We start from the raw sequence: 19,502 nt of genomic DNA, 5'->3' as shown, positions 1-19,502 counted from the left end.
GAGTTTTTCAGAGATTTGCTTAACAGCTCTGCAATGTAACGCCACTTGGGTGTTAAGCAAGGCATCACCGGTCTTCTTCGTCCACAGAAAACGATAAACTACTTTTGTGGTTCTGCTGTGCAGAAAGAAGAGGGTGCATCGTTAGGGAAATTGGCGAACGGATGATGAACACGTAAACAGCTGTCTCGTTTATGTTATTCTGGCAAATGCCGTCGTTATCTGCGCGCCAGGGAATTTGCAGCTTGATAAGGGCTGTATGAGGAAGTGACGGAGAAAATATTGAGGACACTGTTCTGACACGGTTCTGTCAAGCTTCGCATCCATCTTGACCACAGACGAGCCCCGAAATCACGACGCATCAAGGAATTGGCATAATTTGCCGTGAGCAGAGTGACAACCAAGAAACAAAGTTAATGATACGAAACGCTTGCTAAAGTTACAGTACTTCCCGTGGGGCTCAGCTGTGTTCAATCTGCAATTCAGCAGAGTCACTGAGAATCACAAGGATCAAACATTGTACAGATATCATACATATGTCATTTTGAAGAGAAACCCTGAAAGTTTTATTTTCATGTATACCACCACAGCGTAGTTTAGTAATTTGCCGACAGTCAGCGCTAGTCGCAAACATGGCGAGTTTAGGTGCGAAGCGAATTTTGCGTGTGTTGGAGTTCGACAGGATGTTCAACGGATGTTTAGAACCTATAAGGTTTTTCGGGAGGGGCCAATTGGCCGTCTTTGGACCCCCTTTCCAAATGCCTTGGGAGCTGTGTATCTGTGTTACCTCAAATGTTGTGTGTTGCTTGAAAATTCACTTATTGTGTTGGGTAGCGTTACTGCTGATTGTTATTTGAACTCTGATGATACTTTTTGCCCTGTTTTCTCATACTGAAAACAACAGGTACAGATGACTTAAAGTGTAGAAGGCGAGCCCTGATCATATTTTACGCAAACAGGCGCAAACAGAGTAAAAATCTAGGGTTGATAGACACACTATTAGGAAAAGGATAGATGGCTACTCACCCTAAAGGTGACCCGTCGAGTTGTAGACAGGCACAAGGAGTTGTCGGTGGTAGCGATCTTGTGTGCGTTAGGTGTGCTTGCTTGTGTGAATGTGTGTGCGTTTTCTTTGTTGAAGAAGTTTTTGGCCGAAAGCTACAATGTGTAACAGTCTTTTCTTTGAACCCGTCTGCAACTAAACGAGTCATGTCTACAGCGAGCAGCAATGTATTCTTTTTCTAACACTGTTGATATTCGAATCTTCAGTTTCCATAGTTAGGATTAATATACATCTTTCGCAGAGCAGTTCTGTCAGATACAGGAGAGACTTCTTTATTCAGACACTTACATATTTCGGATGTACATAACTTTTATTATTTAATCAAATGGGTACTCTTATTTTCTCCTGGAAGATTATTATATTTCTTGATAGATTTCATATAGTCAGCAAGTAATACAGCATAATCTACAACATAATTTATGCTACCACTTTTTTTTCTTTTTTGCAACCTTGTTTGAGCTACGTTAAACTCTGGTTGAGATACCCTAAACAGTCGCTTTTCTATGACAAAGCATTTGCAGATCTGAATAGAGGAAGCCTACACAATGATAAATCGTTTCGTGCTTATCGCGTCTTCAGAAAGGTATCTCTGCAGTATTTGCAGCACCTTGAGTTACGCTATCGCAAAACTAATATCTGTCTCTGTTTGCTTTAGATATGCAACTGTGCGTGACAAACAACAGAAGGGCACTTTGCTTGGAGACGACGTTTTCACAGTGATAAAGTAAAGGACTAATCTCGCTGACATTTCTGTCACCTCCATTTACACACTTGGATTGGAGGTTACTCGAGTAATGGCCATCATGTTGTTAATATAATTCAGATTTACAGGACATATACAATAAAGGTGTTCTAAGTACTGACGCCTCTGTGGAAGAAATCTGATGAGATTAATGGACTCTGCACGAAAAGGAATTTTTTTCTAGTCAGGGAGATGTTTGTGCTCTCAGGATTTGTCAGTGTATAATGATCTTGAACTGCTCTCTGGTCTAAGAAAAATTTCAATGTATTGTCAGTGATCTATACCGAGCTTCTTGCCCGCGAAACAGATTATGGAGACTGGTTATCGGTCTTCAGGTTAAGCCCTTGGCTTTCATCCACTCGTATATCTCTTCAAATGAGATGTAAAGAATAAGTGTATTAAAACTTCACACATGATACGGCATTTTCACGCATCTCACTGTTTATGACGTCATGCCTACTGGACTATGTGTCTTACAATGATATTTTTATGTAGGTACATTCAGTGGCATTTGTAGATACTGTCTACGAAATATGATGGGAATAGAGCCAGTAGCAAAGAAGTAATAAATTTAAAAGGAATGTATTAAAGCATGACGCAGTAGTTTTTCACGCATCTCAATGATTATGACGTCATATCTCCTGAGTTATAATAGGTAAGTTGTTCTTATCCCCGCAGCTATTGTTACCTGATAGTAAAGGGTATATGTAGCAAGTTTGCTTAAAATCGGTCCTCTGGTTTAGGAGGAACATAAATACACACACACACACACAAATACATACGTAGGTTTTTATAGTATATGTGGATTTCCAGTCACAGGCAAAACATGGTATGAATGCTTCTGTCTGAACTGTAATTAGTCTAGAATGAGATTTTCACTCTGCAGCGGAGTGTGCGCTGATATGAAACTTCCTGGCAGATTAAAACTGTGTGCCCGACCGAGACTCGAACTCAGGACCTTTGCCTTTCGCGGGCAAGTGCTCTACCATCTGAGCTACCGAAGCACGACTCACGCCCGGTCCTCATAGCTTTACTTCTGCCAGTATCTCATCTCCTACCTTCCAAACTTTACAGTAATTAGTCTAGTTTTATCTTCTTCACCTCTACGAAACTACAAATGAATCGGTAGTTTGAAGAAAGGAACAAGTGCCAAAAAATCGATTTTTCTTTCTTATTTTTATTTTCACCAAACGTGTGTTAGCATACAGATGCGTATTCTGAGCTCACCCTCAACATGAGTGGTCGTATTTGCTGTTCAGTTTCTTAAAATCTATTGGCAGTGGATCAGAGTATTTTTTGTGTCTAATATCGGATGTCCGAGTTTAGATATTCTTCATTAAATTTTAATGAATAATAGTTGTTGATATAGAAGTTGTTCTAGATGTTTTAAAGGCGTGTTACTTCGGCCTCTCTAATGTGATGTTTTTTGTTGTAGGCTACTTTTCCTGACGAAGTATGTAGCAAGCTGCTGTTGAATATAAACTATATGGACCCTGAGATTAAACAGCTTCACCTTTTCATGACGCCTGCGGGTGTCAAAACCTAACAACATCTTCAGGTGCGCTTTCTACCTCCACTGGCTGCTACTCGACCATTTACAAAGATATATTATAATTTCCCTTTGGGAGGGTACTCCTATCTTCAATGTGATCGCAATTTTGGGATTTTGAAAGGGAAAATCAAACGAATTGACAGAATGTAAACACGACAACAGTACAATGATTTGATTTAAACCTCAACGAAGACAATGTTACTGAAATCTCTGGTGAAAGTACTGTCGGTCTCAAAAACTGGTGGCCTAAATGTACAAAACCTCAACAAAGTTCCTGGAAAAGTCCTTATTTTCAATCTACAAGTACAGGCAGTTAGAATATTTCTTACCTACAAGCTGAGTTCATTGAAAATGTGGTGAAAAAATCTTTCTTTTTGCAAAAGTACAACGCAAGGGGCCCCCATATTCCAACAAAAATGGTGTGCAATGGAAAAGCTGATGTGACCAACAACAGCTACTGCAGAGGACGGTGGTAGTCAGAGATAATAATGACTTTCAGAGTAAATTTTATAGGCAATGCTTTCAAAACGTTCAACAAGTATATGCATTGCTTGTATATGTCATAGTATGAATGTTTTGTGAAAATATGACTATTTCTGGTGTTGTCACAAGAAGTTTTAATGACTCACACGTAATGGGTTATAAAAAGGGAACAAATCCTCGGTTTTTAATATCATGATGCCTCCTTTAGGACAATCCGTTTCATCCTTCCAAGGTTCTCATGTAACTGTTTCGTTAAGACAAAATTAAAGATAAGAACACGAGTAAGTTTTTGTATTTCCCCACAAAAGGAGGTTTTGAATTCGTTCCCGTCTTCAAATGACCGATTCAAATAGGGGTTGAAGGATAATTTAGATTACACTGCGAAATGTTGTTTCTAGGAATTTCTAAATAGCTTTTCTTTTTTCCACTTCAGATTTAAGCTTTTTTAATTTTATTTTGTTGTGTTTCTAGAACAGTGCAAGCAACATACGAGGGGCGCTCAATAAGTAATGCGACACATTTGTTTTCTGAAAGCAAGTTGATTTTATTCAGGATTCAAAAACACTATATTATTCCCCACTCTTTTGGCTACAAAACCCTATTTTTCAACATAATCTCCGTTCAAGGCGACGACCTTACGCCAGCTTACTGGGAGAGCCTGTACGCATGTATGGTACCACTCTACTGGTCGATGTCGGAGCCAACGCCTTATTGCATCAATAATCTTCCCATCGTGCATGTACTTCTTCGACGGAGTGCATCCTTCATTGGGCCAAACAGACGGAAGTCGGAAGGTGCGAGATCCCGGCTGTACAGTGGATGAGGAAGAACAGTCCAACGACCTTTTTTGAGCTCTCTCGGGTGGACAAACTTGTGTGAGGCCTTGCTTTGTCATTGGGAAGGAGAAACTCGTTTGCGTTTTTGTGGCGACAGTTGTTTCTTCGATTTCCAGAGGGTAACACAATATACTTCAGAGTTAATCGTTGCACCATCAGGGAGGACATCAAGCAGAGTAGCCCCTTCAGTATCCCCGAAGGCCATCACAATGACTTTACCGACTGGGGTGCAGTTTTGAACTTTTTCTTCGGAGGAGAGGTGGTGTGACGCCACACCATTGACTGTCATTTGTATCCGGTCCCAAGTGAAGAATCCATGTTTCATTGCTTGTGGCGATATTCGACAAAAAATTTCCACATACAGACTCCTAACGCGCAAGCACCTTCGCACAGATGGTCCTTCGTTGCTCTTTATTGTCGTCTGCTAGGCGGCGATGAACCCAGTGGGCTCACACATTTGAGGACACCACCTGGTATACGAGTGTGTCAGCACTACCAACAGAGACGTCCAATTGAGCAAAGAGGTGTTCGCGATTCGTCGGCCACCTAGAATGAGACTGTCCGCGCTTTCCAACGAATCATCGTGCTATTATTGGCTGGCAGGTATCCGTAGAGCGCCTATGAATATCAGCTAGGCTCTGATTTTCCGCCAAAAGAACTCAATGACAGCTCCTTGCTTGGAACTCACCTCCGTTACAGATGCTATTTTGAAGATTACGTGCAACATCGCCACCTATCGGAACTCGATGAAACTAAACGGGCTGAACTGGGAATATTCCGCAATCTCCCACACCAAATTCCGAAAACCGTCGAGAAGAAAAGGTGCTGCATTATTTATTGAACGTCCCTCGTACATGCGCTACTGGCCACTAAAATTGCTACACCACGAAGATGATTTGCTACAGACGCGAAATTTAACCGACAGGAAGAAGATGCTGTGATATGCAAATGATTAGCTTTTCAAAGCATTCACACAAGGTTGGCGCCGGTGGGGAAACCCACAACGTGCTGACATGAGGAAAGTTTCCAACCGATTTCTCATACACAAACAGCAGTTGACCGGCGTTGCCTGGTGAAACGTTGTTGTGATGCCTCGTGTAAGGAGGAGAAATGCGTACCATCACGTCTCCGACTTTGATAAAGGTGGATTGTAGCCTATCGCGATTGTGGTTTATCGTATCGCGACATTTCTGCTCGCGTTGATCGAGATCCAATGACTGTTATCAGAATATGGAATCGGTGGGTTCAGGAGGGTAATACGGAACGCCGTGCTGGATCCCAACGGCCTCGTATCACTAGCAGTCGAGATGACAGGCATCTTATCCGCATGGCTGTAACGAATCGTACAGCCACGTCTCGATCCCTGAGTCAACAGATGGGGACGTTTGCAAGACAACAACTATCTGCACGAACAGTTCGACGACGTTTGCAGCAGCATGGACTATCAACTCGGATGCCATGGCTGCGGTTACCCTTGACGCTGCATCACAGACAGGAGCGCCTGCGATGGTGTACTCAGCGACGAACCTGGGTGCACGAATGGCAAAACGTCATTTTTTTCGGATGAATCCAGGTTCTGTTTACAGCATCATGATGGTCGCATCCGTGTTTGGCGACATCGCGTTGAACGCACATTGGAAGCGTGTATTCGTCATCGCTATACTGGCGTATCACCCGGCCTGATGGTATGGGATGTCATTGGTTACACGTCCCGGTCACCTCTTGTTCGCATTGACGGCACTTTTAACAGTGGACGTTACATTTCAGATGTGTTACGACCCGTGGCTCTACCCTTCATTCGATCCCTGCGAAACCCTGCATTTCAGCAGGATAATGCTCGTTCGCATGTTGCAGATCCTGTACGGACCTTTCTGGATACAGAAAATGTTCAACTGCTGCCCTGGCTAGCAGATTCTCCAGATCTCTCACAATTGAAAACGTCTGGTCAATGGTGGCCAAGCAACTGGCTCGTCACAATACGTCAGTCACTACTCTTGGTGAACTGTGGTATCGTGTTGAAGCTGCATGGGCAGCTGTACCTCTACACGCCATCCAAGCTCTGTTTGACTCAATGCCCAGGCGTATCAAGGCCGTTATTACAGCTAGAGGTGGTTTTTCTGGGTACTGATTTCTCAGGATCTATGCACCCAAATTGCGTGAAAATGTAATCACATGTCAGTGCTAGTATAATATATTTGTCCAATGAATACCCGTTTATCATCTGCTTTTCTTCTTAGTTTAGCAATTTTAATGGCCAGTGGTGTAATTGCAATTCTACCCCCTCTTTAGTGACAAGAATTATATCACTGGAAGACTGCGACGCATGCTATCTGAAACGTTAGACTGCTGGATTTCACTCTCCACATTCAGGATCTCACAAAACTGTTGAAGAATGCCTTGACTGAAACAACCACCAGTACATCAGAGAATCATGAAAGCAGCATATACGCGGGAAAGTCTCAGAACACATATAAGCATCAGCTGTCGAAGAATTGTAACACTGATTCTTGAAGGTGAGGGCCACTGCTTTCGTCTCCAGCGAGGTAACGAAACAGACTACATAGTGTTTTCGAGTCGAGTTTCCTGCCTCATATTATTTAATTATATTTCCGTTCTTTCTCTCCACTTGTTCCGTGGTTCACTAGCATCTACGTGTGTCTTCTATTTTGAACGTGCGCCCATTCATAACGTGAAATATTCAGTAGGGAATTTTGTATTAGTGTAGGCGTTCTTGAGGAGGGTATAGATGTCTTGCACAGGAATAGTAGTCAGAGCATGCCACTGAAACTCTTACGAAAATTCCAGTCAGTAACACCTCTTGGTGTTAAAAACTTTGGGGTTTCCCGATGACATTGTAATTCTGTCAGAGACAGCAAAGGACCTGGAAGAGCGGTTGAACGGAATGTACAGTCTCTTGAAAGGAGGATATAAGATGAACATCAACAAAAGCGAAACGAGGATAATAGAATGTAGAGGGATTAAATAAGGTGATACTGAGGGAATTAGATTAGGAAATCAGACACTTAAAGCAGTAGACGAGTATTGCTATTTGCGGAGCAAAATAAATGATAATGGTCGAAGTAGAGGGGATATAAAATATACACTGCCGATGGCAAGGAAAGCGTTTCTGAAGAAGAGAAATTTGTTAACATCGAGTATAGATTTAAGTGTTAGGAAGTCTTTTCTGAAAATTTTTGTATGGAGTGTAGCCATGTATGGAAGTGAAACATGGACGATAAATAGTTTACACAAGAAGAGACTAGGAGCTTTCGAAATGTGCTGGTACAAAATAATGCTGAAGATTAGATGGCTAGATCATGTGACTAATGGCGAGGTACTGAACAGAATTGAGGAGAAGAGGAATTTATGGCACAACTTGACTAGAAGAAGGTATCTGTTTGTAGCACACGTTTTTAGGCATCAAGGGATCTCCAATGTAGCATTGGAGGGAAGCGAGGAGGGTAAAAATCGCAGAGGGAGACCAATAGATGAATTCACTAAGCAGATTCAGAAGGACATAGGTTGCAGTAGTTACTCGGAGATGAAGAAGCTTGCACAGGATAGAGTAGTATGGAGAGCTGCATCAAACCAGTCTCTGCACCGAAGACCACAACAACAACACCTCTTGAGGTTACTATTGTTTGTAAGTCACAGGTTGGACTGAGGTTATCAATTGTGAAATACTGGCCCAATGATGTTATACAGATAGTTGTGTCACAAACTGTGACGTTAACACTCTCATCTCTGACTTCAACAAATTATCGTTGTATAATTATTCTTGGGCCAGTAGAAATTGCAAGGCAGATGTCTAAGCAGAAATTATCGTTTTTTGATGACTCCAACATCAACTACCTCCAAGTGTGTCTTTCTCACTTGTATTCCACAACATTCAGGTCTGTTCCTTTCACATGCACGACAACAGGGTCATGTAGTTTATCTGTGAACAGTGAACTTGTTTACTGATTTCTACTCAGGTAAGCAAGGAGAGGAGGTACAGGACTCGCATTCGATACGTCGGCGATTCAGATCCTCATGCCGATGTCCAAATTTAGGCTTTCAGTAGTTCTGCTAAACCAGTTAAGGTGAATGTCGGTATGGTTCCTTTGGAAGGGGACGGCGGAGCTCCTTCTCCGTTCATCCTCAGTACGAGTTTGTGTTCCGTCTCTAATGACCTTGTTGATGGGACGGGAAGCCCTAATAATCCTTTCCTTTGCTACAGTATTAACCACTTATCACTCCGATTCATGGCTGTTGTGATGAAAATTTTTGAATGTATTTTGCCGTTTAATACGCTTATTTACGAAAAAAAGATGAGAGAGAGAGAAACAGAGAATGATGGTGAGTTAAGAACCAGCCTGTTAGCGAAGAGCAGGTATTTTTATATTTGGTACCTTAATATGCACACACTTGAGGGTGTTGGTTGTTTATTCCCTATGTCGAACATTCTTCCTACAAACACATCAGGCTTTACTACTCGATGCTTTCTGCATGACTATTCTTGGCTGCGAAGTGAACGACGCCTGACTGTATAGACTTCCTGTTTGGCGTCTATACTCCAACGCCTGACCTGCTGCCCAAGGGAAAACAAACATTTAGGGCTTGTTCTTGCCGCCTGTACTTGGACGTACTAACCAACCTAAATACATATAACTTGTAATGGCTATAATTATTAGAATGCAAATTACGTAAATACTGATGCAAAGTTGTTCAGTACATCGTCCTCCGTCACCAATAGAAATATATGGACTTATATCTGCCACACGCTGTATACTCCAAAATTGTGAATAACATGCAAGAGATTCATTGAATTAACAACAAATGACATTTTCGAAAGCTCGAACAGTGATGAAATTGTGCTTTTTTATAGCCCAGACAACAGAAAAAAATTAAAGGGTTTAAAAGATAAAAGCCATTTTGCATTTTTTTAATTTCGTAATTAATATAAAAGTTTAATCTTTCACGGCTGCAGCTCGTTTCAATAAAATCTTTTGAATATGTGGCCTCGCCATGGTTTGATAAACCCGCCGACATGAAATTGAAGACAACAGTCTAAAGTGAATCTGTCATCTATATGCAAAACACTGATGAGCCACAACATTATGATCACTGCCCACAACGGGACTGAATCCCGACGGACTGCGCTGCGAGCACGTGGTGCTGTAAGGAAAGTATACAAGTGCAGCAGAGACGAATGGACAGACGGGCTGCAACTGGGGAAATGTGCTGGCATAAGCGACTTTGACGAGGGACAGAGTGTTATAGCCTGACGCCTGGGAACGAGCATCTCGGAAGTGGCGAAGATGGTCAGCTGTTCGCGTGCTGGAAAGTGGTGAAACCACGAGGAAGCGACAAGGTGTTGAATTCCCACGCTTTATCAGAGAACGTAGAGGTCGAAGGTTTGTCGAACCTGTGAAACGGAACAGGCGGCGACCTGTGAGAGATCTGTCGACAGAATACAACGCTGGTGCAGGAAGAAGTGTTGCGGGGCTCAGCGTTTAGGCTACAGTGTTGAACGTGAGTCTCCGCAGCACACGACCCCTATGTACCCCTACGTTTAACCAGCGACGTCATTTAATATGACTCCACTGGGCATGGGATCAGTGAGGTTTGGCCAAATGTGACGCTTAGTAGAATTAATCATGTTTCATGTTATACCAAATCGATGTCTGTGTCCGGATACGACGTCATCACAGTGAACAGTTGCTCGAAACATACATCGCGCCACGGACGCAGCCGGTAGGAGCAATATTACACTATTCACCAGGACTTCCATGGGACCTGTGGTAGCACACAAAAGCACCATTACAGCTGTGACTTTTTTTCTGAGTCATCGGTCTTCTGACTGATTTGACGCCACCCGCCACGAATTCCTCTCCGGTGCCAATCTTTCCATCACAGAGTACCACTTGCAACCTACGTCTCTGTCCTTTTCTACAATTTTAGCCTCTGCAGCTCCCTCTAGTACCATGGAAGTTATTCTCTGATGACTTGATAGGTGTCAGTGTTTTCCATGTGTTCGTTTCCTCGCCGACCTCCTCATTCCTTACTTTATCCGCCCACCTAATTTTCAACGTTCTCCCTTTGCATCACATCTCAAATGCTTCGATTCTCTTCTGTTCCGATTTTCCAACACTCCGTGTTTCTCTGCTATACAATTCTGTGCTCTAGACGTAAATTCTCAGAAATTTCGTCCACAAATTATGGCCTATTTTTGATACTAGTAGTCCTCTCCTGGCTAGGAGTGCCCTTTTTTCCAATAGTAGTCCGCTTCTTATGTCCCCCTTGCTCTGACAGTCATGGGTTATTTTGCTACCTAGATAGCGGAATTCCTTGACTTCGTCTACTAGCGTGATAAACAATTCAGATGTCAAAACTCACGGTGTTCTCATTTCTGCTACTTCTCATTACTTACGTCTTTCTACGAATTATTAATAGAACTCTTCATTCCATCATTCCATTCAACAGATCCTCTAATTATTCTTCACTTTCACTGACTGAAGGAAGCAATGTCATTAGCGAATCTAATCATTGATATCCTTCCACCATGAATCCATCATTGACTGAGCACTTCATTCTTCGTCTCCCAGTCTTAATGTATCCTCTTGGTTCTTGTACGTCTTTCCCGATAGCTTATACCTACTTTTTTCATAATTTCGTACTTCTTGCGCTAGTATCTAACCCTTTTTCCAGGTCGACGAATCCTATGAACGTGTCTTAATTTTTCTTCAGTCTTGCTTCCATTATCAACCACAATGTCATAACTGCCCCTCTGGTGTCTTTATCTTTCCTATAGCTGAACTGATAGTCGTCTAATAGATCCTCAGTTTTCTTTTCCATTCCTCTGTGTATTATTCTTGTCGTCAACTTCGATGCATGAGCTGTTAAGGCGATTGTGCGATAATCCTCACAGTTATCGGCCCTTGCAATCTTCGGAACCGTGTGGATAATATTTTTCCGAGTGTCTGATGGTATGCCGCCAGTTTCACACATTCTACACACCAACGTGAATAATCGTTTTGTCGCCACTTCCCCCACGGATTTCAGAAATTCCGATGCAGTTTTTTCAGTCCTTTCTGCCTTATTTTGTCTTCAGTCCTTCAAAGCTGTTTTAAATTTTGATTCTGATACTAGATCCCCTACCTCTACGCCGACCGCGGTGGGCGAGCGGTTCTAGGCGCTTCAGTCCGGAACCACGCGACTGCTACGGTCGCAGGTTCTAATCCTGCCTCGGACATGGATATGTGTGAAGTCCTTAGGTTAGTTAGGTTTAAGTAGTTCTAAGTTCTAGGGGACTGATGACGTCAGATGTTAAGTCCCATAGTGCTCAGAGCCATTTGAACCATTTGAAACCTACCTCTTCTATATCGACTCCTGTTTCTTCTTCTATCACATCATCAGACAAATCCACCCCCTCATAGAGGTCTTCAACTTACTCTTTCCACCTATCCGCTCTCTCCTCTGCTGTGATCACGTGGACCGCCTGCATCCTTTCATGCTTGACGTTTTCTCGACGGGGATGGCATCTTCAAGCGGAATAACTTTCCGTGTCATCAAGATCACAATCGTGCTATAGTGGTTTGAGGAGCATGATACTGAACTGTCGCTCACGTCTTGGCCACAAAAGTCGCCTCAGCTGAACCCGACGGAACACATCTGCAACTCTTTCTGGCGCCAGTCAGCTCTGCACCCACAAACCATCTGTGCGTAGACATCTTCCGCCACATACCTCCAGACACCTGCCAAGTGAATTTCTAATACCTGCAACACATAATCACAGCTGTATTGAGTTCCAAATGTGGACAGCAAGCTATTCAGCTGATAGTCATTTTGTTTTACCCACGTGGTCATAATGTTTTGCTCATCAGTGCATGTAAACATATGACTTAAATGTATCTGAGAAGAAATCAAATTGGACAGCGGTTGTAGGAGGGAACATCAAAAAACAAAACACGTAAATCATAAACTTATAAATAACTAACATACGTATGCTATTACACGTTATCAGGAGAAACAAAACTGCCATTCTGCGGTCAGAACGTAGGATGTTAGATCCCTAAGGGCAGGTTGGTTAGAAAATTTAAAAAGGGAAATACATAGATTGAAGTTAGGTATAGTGGGTATTAATGAAGTTTGATAGCGAGAGGAACAAGACTTCTGGTCAGGTGAATATAGGGCTACAAATGCAAAATCAAATAGGTCTGATGCAAGTGTAGGTTTAATATTGAATTTAACTAATGAAAGGAGATATAAAAATGCAGGAAATGAAGCAGGCGAAGCGGAACACAAAAGTCTAAAAAATGAGAATAACAGGAAGTGCAAGACGGCTAAGCAGGAATGACTAGAGTTCAAGTAATAAGGATTTAGAAGCAGAAGGGGGAAGATAGATAACGCCTACAGGAAAAATTATTGATGTCTTTGCAGAAAAAAGAAGCAGCTATTTGAATTTCAAGAGATCAGATGGAAAACCAGTACCAAGCAAAGAAGGGAAAGCTGAAAGTTGGAAGGAGTATAAAGACGATCTATACAAGGGAGATTATTATTATAGAAAGGGAAGAGGACGTATATAAAGATGAGATGAGAGATACGATACTGCGAGAAAAATTTCACATTGAAAGACCGAAGTCGAAACAAGGCCCCAGGAGTATATGACATTCCGTCAGACCTACTGAAAGCTTTGGGCTGGCAAGTCATGACAAAACTATTCCATGTGGCACGCAAAATGTATGAGACACGTTAAATATCCTCAGACTTCCAAAAGAATGTAATAATATCAACCCAAAGAAATTAGGTGCTGACATATGTGAATATTAACGGAACTAACAGTTTGATAAATCATGGATGCAAAATACTATCACGAATTATTTACAGAAGAATGGAAAAACTGGTAGAAGCTGACTTCGACGGTGTTAGTTTGGATTCCGGAGAAATGTAGAAACACGCGAGGCAATAATGAGCCTACTTCTCTTAGAATATAGGTTAATGAATCGTAAACTTACGTTTATAGCATTTGTAGAATTAGAGAAAGCTTTTCACAATATTGACTGGATCAATCTCTTTGAAATTCTGATGGTAGCATGGGTAAAGTATAGGGAGCGAAAGGTTATTCACAACTTGCACAGAAACGAAACGACAGTTATGAGTCGAGGCGCATGAAAATGAAGCAGTGGTTGAGAAGGGAGTGATACGAGGTTGTTGTCTATCGCCAGTGTTATTCAATCTGTACCGTAGCAAGCAGTAAAGGAAACCGAAGAGAAATTTGGAGTTAGAATTAAAATTCAGGGAGAAGAAACAAAAACTCTGAAGTTTTGTCGATGATGATATATATAACTCTGTCAGAGACAGCAACGAACTTGAAGAGCAGCTGAATGGAGTGGACAGTGTCTTTAGTGGAGAATACAGGAAGAACATCAACAAAAGCAGAACAACGATAACAGAATGTAGTCGAATTAAATCAGATGATGCTGAGGGAATTAGATTAGGAAACGAGACAAATAAAGCAGTTAATGCGTTTTGCTATTTGGGAAGCAAAATAATTGATGATGGTCAAAGTAGGGAGGATATAATATGTAAACTGCCAATTTCAAGAAAAGCGTTTCTGAAGAAGAGAAATTTGTTACCCTCGAGTACAGATTTACGTGTCAGGAAGTCCTTTCTGACAGTATTTGTAGAGATTGTAGCCATATATGGAAGTGTAACATGGACGATAAACAGTTTATATTGGTTGACAGGACACATTCTGACACACCAAGGGATCACCAATTCTGTACTGGAGGGAAGTGTGGGGGTAATGGTCGTAGGGAGACCAGGAGGTAAATACAGAAAGCAGATTCAGAAGGAAGAGGTTGCAGTATTTATTCGGAGATGAAGAAGCTTGCACAGGATAGAGTAGCATGGAGAGCTGCATCAGACCGGTCTTCGGAGTGAAGACCGCAACTGCAATACATAATTTGCGTGTGTGGAATTATGTAGACTTAAAAAAAATGGAAGTTTGGGAAGAAATGTGGAATGGGAGATCAGACAAAACAGAATTAAAATAAATTCAGAAAGAAATATATGTATCTTCCAAAAGTATTATGTGGAAGCAATTTCTAGATTACATGCAAACTTACAGAGAACCTCGCCAGAATTCAGAAATGAGATCTCATAGCAAAGCGAACGCAGTTTTCAGACGAACAGGCTCTGATGCTGTGAAATTAAGAAGAGAGCTGAACATCACAGCTTTCAGAAATAAAGTTTACCATCGCGGAAGAAACTGAATGAGAATATTATAGGAGTTAGTGGAAGGAAGTGGCTTCTGGAAATCAAAAGCTGTGAACGAAGAAGGCAGAGAAGCCTGAGTAAATCAATAAACCGATTGGTACTTTAAAATGTACATGGCTATAGCATGAAATGATAACAACAATGAATTTGTCTTCATGTCGACGGAGATTAGTAAAAACAGTGGCTAACTCATTTGTGTTGTTAGAGGCACCGGTGTTTGGCTGGACTCATTTACTAATCGCTTGAAGCCGACGATTTTACACGAATGCGTGTCGAGAATCTTAGCATAACGTCGTGTCACTTCCTATTTAATTACGACCGCTGGCGCTTTATTTCAACTGGCTGTTGTTCTCCTTTCAGCTATAGGAAACATTTTGTCTCTTCGACTATATCTATGTAGTTGACTTAGGGAGAAAAGAAGATCCCGACAAAGAGACAGAAACGGAAAAACAGTGCCCTTTGACCAATGAAACCTCTTGTCCTTGAAAGACGTTAGAGATGTTTTCTTGTGTATTATAGCACTAGTTGCGTAAACAGATGTGACAGCCTTCTCACTGATAAGTTTGTATATTTGTTCGTCTTACGGGCGTCAACTGTAAACAAAATGCAGCTCGTATATATAGACTTATCCTCTTACGTTGCGCTGATGCACTTGTTGAGGTCAAGCATCCTGGTTACTAATAGGAAATTACTACTCCTATCCTCTTTTAGCTTCCGAGGTTCGCTTTTGTGTAACAGGAAAGAGAAGGTTATTGCTAACAGACACGTTACAGTTCCTTGTTAGATTGGCTGAAATGGTTCAAATGGCTCTGAGCACTATGGGACTTAACATCTGTGGTCATCAGTCCCCTAGAAATTAGAACTACTTAAACCTAACTAACCTAAGGACATCACACACATCCATGCCCGAGGCAGGATTCGAACCTGCGACCGTAGCAGTCGCGCGGTTCCGGACTGAGCGCCTAGAACCGCTAGACCAACGCGGCCGGCCTTGTTAGATTAAGTACTTTCTCGTCAACATGTGGCTTACCCATTCTTTCCCTTCTTGCCTTGTGATATCTAAGAGCTTTCTATTCGGAAATCTTCTCACCTTGTCTTCTCGAAGCACACACTGTAGTTCCCTCCAGAACGACATTTCGAGTGGCTCTAGTCTTCTTTTCTTGTCTTTCGTAATGGCTTCGTCCGAGGGAGCCCATACGCGAGGGCGAGGGTGGTAACATCCCTCCCGCACCCACCCCTACCTCTCAGCTCTTGGGGAAAGAAAAAAAAATGATGAAGTCAGGTGTTTCCTTCTTTTTTTTTTTTTTTTAAAAAAAAGGATTTTTTACAGGATTGGAACTGGGTCTTTCTTATGGCTACTTACGAGTCGCCATTCGCCTATCAAAATATTAAAAATACTCCATATCCCTAGATGTTACAGCCTCCCCCTCCCCCCTACCCCGCCAACAAGCCATGTTTGACGTTTGGTCACCCTTTCCCCAGATTTGTGTTAGGTTGTTGCACAAGTTTGTAGCATTTTTGTTTTCTTTTTTGTTTTGCTTGCTATGGCTTTACTTATCGATTGTCATTTTTTATTTGTAGTTCACTGTTGCTATTTGGCTTTGCGTATTGGCATTTGGAGATGGCGAGTACAGCTGAGAACGCTAGAAAATAGGTTGCCAAAGGGGGAAATCGGAACATTTCCGACTTATTCCTCTGTTTGAGTTCAATAGAGGGGTTATAGCAGCGGAGGCAGCCAGAAACTTGCGCACCGTGTATGTGGATAATGCCACTGGACAGAGCGCATCAAGAAAATGGTTTTAAGGAAGGTCGCTTTGACGTTAGTGACTCTCCACCTTCGGGAAGACCCTTGGGGTTTGATGAAGATTGTTTAAAAGCATTACTTTACAATGAACCAGGTCTGTGTACTCGAGAACTGGCAAATGTGATTAACCACGATCACTGCATCATCATCTGACATTTGCATGCAATGGGGAACTGGTGAGTTACACTAGCGTTGGCAGACTGTTGTAAATAGTGAAGGAGAATGTATTATTGATGACTAAAGTGTTTGCATCTGTTGTGTTTATTAAACTTACGGAAAAACGCTGTGAGCTTATGCGCCAACCTAATATTTAGTGGTCCGCAAAGCAATTTCCTCTTTTCGTTGAACGCTTCCTTAGTTACTGCTATTCTCGATATTATGGCAGTAGCACATTTTAGGTCCATCATTGTAATGTACCCTAAATGTCTGAGTTTTGCAACTTTCTCTAGTTGTTGCCCGTCTGTTGCGATTTTGGCCATGCCTCCCTTTCCTTCCAGTAGCACGCTTACGGTATTTTTCTTATTTCTGATGTTGTTGTTGTTGTTGTTGTGGTCTTCAGTCCTGAGACTGGTTTGATGCAGCTCTCCATGCTACTCTATCCTGTGCAAGCTCCTTCATCTCCCAGTACCTACTGCAACCTACATCCTTCTGAATCTGCTTAGTGTATTCATCTCTTGGTCTCCCTCTACGATTTTTACCCTCCACACTGCCCTCCAATGCTAAATTTGTGATCCCTTGATGCCTCAGGACATGTCCTACCAACCGATCCCTTCTTCTAGTCAAGTTGTGCACAAACTTCTCTTCTCCCCAATCCTATTCAATACCTCCTCATTAGTTACGTGATCTACCCACCTAATCTTCAACATTCTTCTGTAGCACCACATTTCGAAAGCTTCTATTCTCTTCATGTCCAAACCATTTATTGTCCATGTTTCACTTCCATACATGGCTACACTCCATACAAATACTTTCAGAAACGACATCCTGACACTTAAATCTATACTCGATGTTAACAAATTTCTCTTTTTCAGAAACGCTTTCCTTGCCATTGCCAGTCTACATTTTATATCCTCTCTACTTCGACCAACATCAGCTATTTTGCTCCCCAAATAGCAAAACTCCCTTACTACTTCAAGTGTCTCATTCCCTAATCTAATACCCTCAACATCACCCGACTTAATTCGACTACATTCCATTATCCTCGTTTTGCTTTTGTTGATGTTCATCTTATATCCTCGCTTCAAGACACCATTCATTCCATTCAACTGCTCTTCCAAGTCCTTTGCTGTCTCTGACAGAATTACAATGTCATCGACGAACCTCAAATTTTTATTTCTTCTCCTTGGATTTCAATACCTACTCCAAATTTTTTTTTTGTTTCCTTTACCGCTTGCTCAATATACAGATTGAATAACATCGGGGAGAGGCTACAACCCTGTCTCAATCCTTTCCCAACCACTGCTTCCCTTTCATGTCCCTCGACTCTTATAACTGCCATCTGGTTTCTGTACAAATTGTAAACAGCCCTTCGCTCCCTGTATTTTACCCCTACCACCTTTAGGATTTGAAAGAGAGTATTCTAGTCAACATTGTCAAAAGCTTTCTCTAAGTCTACAAATGCTAGAAACGTAGGCTTGCCTTTTCTTATTCTTTCTTCTAAGATAAGTCATAAGGTCAGTATTGCCTCACGCGTTCCAACATTTCTACGGAATCCAAACTGATCTTCCCCGAGGTCGGCTTCTACCAGTTTTTCCATTCGTCTGTAGATAATTCGCGTTAGTATTTTGCAGCTGTGACTTATTAAACTGATAGTTCGGTAATTTTCACATCTGTCAGCACCTGCTTTCTTCGGGATTGGAATTATTACATTCTTCTTGAAGTCTGAGGGTATTTCGCCTGTCTCGTACATCTTGCTCACCAGATGGTAGAGTTTTGTCAGGACTGGCTCTCCCAATACCGTCAGTAGTTCTAATGGAATGTTGTCTACTCCCGAGGCCTGGTTTCGACTTAGGTCTTTCAGTGCTCTGTCAAACTCTTCACGCAGTATCGTATCTCCCATTTCATCTTCATCTACATCCTCTTCCATTTCCATAATATTGTCCTCAAGTACATCGCCTTTGTATAGACCCTCTATATACTCCTTCCACCTTTCTGCTTTCCCCTCTTTGCTTAGAACTGGGTTTCCATCTGAGCTCTTGATATTCATACAAGTGGCTCTCTTTTCTCCAACGGTCTCTTTAATTTTCCTGTAGGCTGTATCTATCTTACCCCTAGTGAGATAAGCGTCTACATCCTTACATTTGTCCTCTAGCCATGCCTGCTTAGCCATTTTGCACTTCCTGTCGATCTCATTTTTGAGACGTTTGTATTCCTTTTTGCCTGCTTCATTTACTGCATTTTTATATTTTCTCCTTTCATCAATTAAATTCAATATTTCTTCTGTTAACCAAGGATTTCTACTAGCCCTCGTCTTTTTACCTACTTGATCCTCTGCTGCCTTCACTACTTCATCCCTCAGAGCTACCCATTCGTCTTCTACTGTATTTCTTTCCCCCATTCCTCTCAATTGTTCCCTTATGCTGTCCCTGAAACTCTGTACAACGTCTGGTTTAGTTAGTTTATCCAGGTCCCATCTCCTTAAATTCCCACCTTTTTGCAATTTATTCAGTTTTAATCTACAGTTCATAACCAATAGATTGTGGTCAGAGTCCACATCTGCCCCTGGAAATGTCCTACAATTTAAAACCTGGTTCCTAAATCTTTGT

Source organism: Schistocerca piceifrons, chromosome 2 (assembly GCF_021461385.2).
Source record: "Schistocerca piceifrons isolate TAMUIC-IGC-003096 chromosome 2, iqSchPice1.1, whole genome shotgun sequence".
Classification (NCBI taxonomy): domain Eukaryota; kingdom Metazoa; phylum Arthropoda; class Insecta; order Orthoptera; family Acrididae; genus Schistocerca; species Schistocerca piceifrons.
This window is presented reverse-complemented; position numbering follows the sequence as displayed.